The sequence below is a fragment of the Danio rerio genome, chromosome 14 (assembly GCF_052040795.2).
Source record: "Danio rerio strain M-AB ecotype USA chromosome 14, GRCz13ab, whole genome shotgun sequence".
Lineage (NCBI taxonomy): Eukaryota > Metazoa > Chordata > Actinopteri > Cypriniformes > Danionidae > Danio > Danio rerio.
Genome location: NC_141034.1, coordinates 7,510,602 through 7,517,500, shown reverse-complemented (window position 1 = coordinate 7,517,500; position 6,899 = coordinate 7,510,602).

Sequence of the window (6,899 nt, the reverse complement as noted above, 5' to 3'; positions counted from 1 at the left end):
TTCTGTTTAACGGAGGGAAGATTGTTTTAACACATTTCTAAACATAATAGTTTTAAAAAATCATTTATAATAAGTGATTTACTTTATCTTTGCCATGACTACGGTACATAATATTTTACTAGATATATTTCAAGACACTTCTATACCACTTAAAGTGACATTTAAAGGCTTAACTGGGTTAATTAGATTAACTAGGCAGGTCAGGGTACTTAGGCAAGTTATTGTATAACGTTGGTTTGTTCTGTAAACTATCGAAAACATTTTTTTGCCTTAAAAGATCTAATAATTTTGTCCCAAAAATGTTTAAAAAAAATTTAAAACTGCCTTTATCCTAGTCGAAAAACAAACAAACAAACAAATAAGACTTTCTCCAGAAGAAAAAATATTATTATTATTATGGGGCTATATATATATATATATATATATATATATATATATATATATATATATATATATATATATATATATATATATATATATATATATATATATATATTTTAAATATTCATTGTAGAATTTCATAAAGCACAAGCATAGACATGACATTTCTCGTTTCTTCTTCTTTTGTTTCCACACTGTGTGCAGCACTTCATGCAGCTCATAGGCATGGAAGAGCTATTAGATTTTAACAAAGTTTGAGGTTCCAGTGGAGCTACAAAATATAAATGCAAGATTTGTTCCCCACAGTAACGGAAGATAAATGTTTGCGAAAGCTTTCAGTGGACCAAAACCCAAACTGAGCTGAAAAATGACTGTGGTGGTCATCATATCTGTCTGTATCATTCAAACCATCCAACCAACCTAATGCTATCATTAAATGCTGCTCATTTAAATGAATTAATAGCATATTTAAAATCCAATGGTACCAGCTGGAGATAAATACTGTTATTATATCTTTTGAATTATTTAGGGATAAACTCAGATAATGGATTTAGACATGGTTTACCAAAGCGTACTTTCTCTAGTCATTCTTGAAAGCATTCAAGCCGTTTGCGCTCTTGAAATGCACTTTATGACCCGTTTCCACTGAGTGGTACAATACGGGATGGTATGGGTCAACCTTATCAGGCTTGCATTTCCACTGCTAAAAGGGTACCAATAAAACTCTTTTGATGAGCGTGGTGTACGACAGAAACTTTCAGTCAACATAATTTTTGCTCGAGAAAATGTCTAAAGCTGTACGGGTCGTTCACATATCATATGAGAAGCACTTCTCACAAAACAGATGCTTTATACACATAAATACTTGTGTATAAATGTTTATTACTAACTTTTCTATGAACATGAGTTGATTATGGCTGCAGATCAATGACAGTGCGAAATAGCCTACAGCAGGGGTGGCCAACCCTGTTCCTGGAGAGCCACCTTCCTGCAGATTTCAGTTGCAACCCATATCAAACACACCCGCCTATAATTATCACGTAGTGTTCATGTCCTAATTAATTGATTCAGGTGGGTTTGATATGGGTAGCAACTGAAATCTGCAGGAAGGTGGCTCTCACCCTGGCCTACTGTAACATCAGCAACTATATAAAATAAATAAATGCAGTATATATGAACACATACAGACCCTTACAGTCTCCGATATGTTACCAATTACAGATAAACTACACACAGAATACATTTAGTCCTTATTTAGTTTCAAAAACAACACAAAATATTGTCCACAGTCAGAGCAAACCTCTGTGTTTGTAATCTTCAGCATCACATGTAGCCTCTGTTAGAGAGTAATTCCATCAGTTCATAATAAGTTCATAATAGTCCAAAAGGTGATGATAATAGTTAAACATGGCAGTTTGTTTACGTTTGCTGAAAAAATAATGTGCTTTTTTCCCCCCCAGTGTTACGGTTTAACTGGTGACCGTGTTAACTGGTGTCCCTTTCCAGATGTGAGCTATTCACGTTTGCAGATTTGGCAGATTAGTCACTTTTTCACAGAAACAAAACATGCCCATACCAAATAAAGATTTTTATTACTTGGGCCCAATCCTATTCTATTTTTGCACCCCTACCCCTTCCCCTTAGCCCTTGCAACTGAGAGTTAAGGAGAAGGCCTTCAAAATTTACCCCTAAGAATTGGGACAGCACTACATCACCTGCACAGGTCATTATAAAGGCTGATTTATACTTCTGCGTCAAACGCCGGCAAACGCTGACGTGCATCTCTCAAAAAATGTAACTACACGTCGCAACAACGCGTAGCGCAAGCTCTGTGATTGGTCGGCTTGGTAGCGCTGACGAGTCTGGGCGGGACAGAGAGCCGCGTGAATGGTGCGAGCCTGATGAAGCGATTGTTTACAAGTGTGGAGTCCCGTGAAGGAGCTCCGGATGGAAAGTTTTGTTTTGTGTTCACCTCATAGTTAAAGTTGTTGTACGTCCGCTGGTTCCTGCCTCAAAATGAGAGAGTTTGAACCACTTCTACATCCAGGAAGTGTTCAGGAAACGCAAAACAGCAGCGAAGAAACTCGACACAGAGGAACATTTACACCTCACTGCCAACTAGTGTTTTGGAAGTGTTGATGCAGACCAACAGAGACAGCGCGCAGAAGTATAAATGCACAGCTACGTGCGTTGCATGCGCCGTGGGTAACGCCGGTCACTTGACGCAGAAGTGTAAACCAGGCTTAAGTCCTCGCTATCTCTTGCTTCATATGACTTCAGAGGATAGTGACTGCTGTAGTAATTCCAGTTGTGTTCTTTTTTGGTATTTATCTTCAGGAAATCACTGAAGCCATGTATTATGTGATCATAATGATCTAATGTGGCAATAAGATCATAACAGTACTGTGTATTTACACAGTGGCCATATTTATTAATGTAAACACACCAAAAACAATATTAACATTATATCAGACACTGTAAAAAGCACATTCCCAGCCACTAGACTTTTCTGACAGGTTATTCCAGTGTCATCGAGTTTCAGAAGGTTGTGGGACTGCTGTACAGAAGTTATTATTAGGGATTATAGATCGCGAATAGATCGCAAAATTTAGCGGTGTTTATTTTAAAAGCATGACGGTAAAACACAAACGTGGTTATGAATATATTAAAACATGTGTTTGTTTGTTGTAAAAAATCATAATAATGACAAAAATACTAATTAGTGGATCTCCTTCCGGGTGCAGCTGGAGCTAGTGTATTTTGAGAAATTTTTCCTACCTTTTGGTTTCGAGTGTGGTCCTGAAAAATATTAGTTTGAAGGGGTGTATACCCCTTGCCCTTAGCCTTACGCCTTCAAGCTAAAGAGAATTGGGAGACCACTACCCCTTCATGGGCACGCGCCAAAGGAGAGGTAGGGGTAAGGGGAGGGGCTAAGGGGTAGAATTGGGATTGGGTCTTTGTGTCAGTGTCATTGTAAACATTATTGATTTTAATATCTGTGAAGCAGACCAGTATATAACCAAAATTAATCTAAAAAATAATTATAATTTACATGTCATCAACGGGATTCAAACTCGTGTAGTCAAAAGATTCAGCACACGTATCAATCAACCTATCTAACTGAGCTATTCAGAACTACACATGAAGTGGTCTGTATTAATATCTTTATCAGTCAAAATATGCTTTGCTGTAGTTGTGGACTCGTGTTAACCTGCTTCCATCAACTTATGTTTACATGTTGTTTACATGTTGTCACGATTACCAGCGATCATATCCCATAAGATCGCTGGTTTGCACTAACAATAAACCATGGACTACAAATCCGCCATTTCTGGACTACATATTCATACATGCACTCCGGTCACACTCACACATGCTTCCTCATCTAGACTGATTACTCACACCACCTGAGGCTTGTCAGAGACTGATTGCACACACTATTTAAGCCACACACTCACCTATTCACTTTGCAGAGTCTTGTTTACTGTTAGTAGCACTACAACGCATTTCCAAGTCTTGTTATCCTGTTTACCGACCTTAGCCTTGTTAGCATCTTTGTCTGCCGCCTGCCTTTTGACCTCTCGCCTGTTACTGATTACGATTCTGGACTTCCTACACATACCCGTTTGTATCTGTATTGACCATTGCTTGCTTGACGACGAATAAACCTGCATATTGGATCTTACCTCAGTTGTTGGTGTTACTCCCCGTCATTACACATGTACTCGCGGAAACATGTTTCTACAAACCCTCCTGCTGATAGAATAGCTCTGAATTGCAAAACGGTGTTTCATCAGTTGCTCAAACCATGTTTTTTTCATAGTTGTAGACTCTTGTTAACCTGTACCTTTGTGTATTTGGCGCTCTCCAGAAACGTATATAGGGGTACATTATTCAGAATGAGTCTGGGTTGTGTTCTCTTGTGTGCTGATGGTTACCATGAACCCGCAAGCCACCTGATGTTCCCTCATGAACCACCAGGGGTTCACAAACTCCAGTTAAATGCCATACGATTAAAACCATACTTGTGTATCTCTAAAAGTTGACTTGTTTTGCCTTCGCTCCGTTGGATTCTGGAAAAAAACGCCAGGTTGAATGTTTATCAAATCTCAAGTCTTTAAATCAAACCCATTGCAATGTGGTGCTGAATTGAATGATGGAAGATCACCATTTATTTAAACAGATGAAAAGCATGTTGATTTGGTTGAAGTTCACCTCAGCGCTGTGGGGACACACTTCATAGATCCAGATGTGTGCTTTGTAAAGCTCTTCCCGTGATGTAGACGATTGAGAAGGACAGTGGGTATTTAAATACGTTCAGGGCTTACCTGTCCGATGCTGGAAATATGTGTATTAACTAGTTCAGTTCACATCCTCTGCAGATTTAACATGTTTTGTTTCTATTTTCTGTGGGAACTGAGGAAATGCTATGGGTAATATAGTCTCTTTTACTACCTCTGTAAAACTGGCTGAATTTACTTCGAGTTTACAACAAGCGCCTTCATGCTTTCAGGAAATCGTTGTTTTCATGCTCAACACAACAGACTCAAAGTTCAGTAGCTCGATTTGATGCTTTAATGGAGTCAAGATTGCAATAAAATGCGTAGCCTAGAATAAATCAGTGTTTTCAATAATCTGTATAGAAGTGCTTTAAAGGTTGAAAGTAAATGCAGATAGGTCTACAGCGGGAGTGAGCTAATGAGAGAGATAAGCTGTATGAAATGCGGTAGGGGCGCGTTTAATCAGAACAACATTGCCTAAAATGCTTGTTGATTTCAAGCCAGAAATCCATTTAAATGTGTTTTAATAGCAATGACTGGCTTCAATAAGCAATTACTGTGATTAGAGCCTGCTGTTTCTCTGTGGATGGACTTAAAGGTTTTAAAGGGGAGTAGAATGATCGGTTATGGGCTTAAGTTGTAGTTGGTAATGCAAACAAAGAGCCTGGTGTTAGACAAAAATCACTGTAAAAATGCTGGGTTCCATACAATCCCTCTATGTTGTCTCAACGCAAATCGTTTAAGTTAACTTAATCGTGTTTACAAATTTAAGCGGCTTGAGTTTAAAACAAGTTGACCCCCCCCCTCCTCCCAAAAAAGAGAATTGTGTTGTTTCAGCTAATTTTAAATAAGTAGTTTGAACAAGCAGCAAACTAGTTTTGGGAGGGATGGAAAACAATATGTTTATTGAAGTAATATATATTAAATGTATTCATTTGGGAGGGTCTTTTAACTAAACTCGGCAGCTAGCTCTCTGCAACTCTCACATGGTCACCCACTGAAGCTAAGCAGGGCTGCGCCTGGTCAATACCTGGATGGTAGACCACATGGGAAAGCTAGGTTGCTGCTGAAAGTGGTGTTAGTGAGGCCAGCAGAGGGTGCCCAACCTGAGGTCTGTGTGGATCCTAATGCCCCAGTATAGCGACGAGGACTCTATATTGGTCAGTGAGCACCGTCTTTCGGATGAGACATTAAACTGAGGTCGTTGAAAATCCCAGGATGTTCTTCGAAAAAGAGTAAGGGTTTAACCCTGACATCCTGGCCAAATTTGCCCACTGGCCTCTGTCCATCAAGGCCTCCTAACCATCCCCATATTAGAATTGGTTTCATCACTCTGTCTCTTCTCCACCAATCAGGTGGTGTGTGGTGTAATATGGCTGCTGTCGCTTCATCCAGGTGGATGCTGCACACTGATGGTGGATTAGGAGATTCCTCCCTATGTGTAAAGTGCTTTGAGTGCCCAGAAAAGCACTATATAAATGTAAGGAATTATCATTATTATAAAGTGTCTTACATACGTAGAAAACAAGTAATCAAAGCGAACATAAAAATCACCAAAAAGCTAAAATATTTGTGTCCCTGGACCACAAGACCAGTGCGAATTGTATAAAATTTTGATTTCGACATAATCTAAAATGTGAATTAATAAGTTGTTTTGATAGAAAATGTTTCTGCCAATACAGCTATTTAAAAGTCTGGAATCTGAGGGTTCAAAAATGTCTGAATACTGAGAAAATTGACTTTTAAAGTTGTCTAAATGAAGCGCTTAAACATATTACAAATCAAAGATCAACTTTTGATATATTTACAGTAGGATAATTAAAAAAATCGCCATGAAAGACGATATTCACTTAATATTCCAATCATTTTTGGCATAAAATAAGAATAATATTGTCTCATACATTGTACTTTTGATTATATGTGCATAATATTTTCTCAAAATCACATTTTCACGTATTTTACACAGAGACGATAATAAAATTGTCATGATCACCAGCGATCCAGGCTTGTAGTAAACATTCACTTTCACTTGGACTACAATCCTGTCACTATATGAACTACAATCCTGCCATGCACCTAACACACCTGTTCCGGTTCTCTGTTGATTACATACACACAGTTGGGAGCTGCTCAAGGACTGATTATTTAGACTATATAGCCTGCTCACTTTGCCGCACACATTGCTGAGACTTGTTAGTTTATACCATGTAACATTACAAAGTGTTTTCCTGGTTTAGT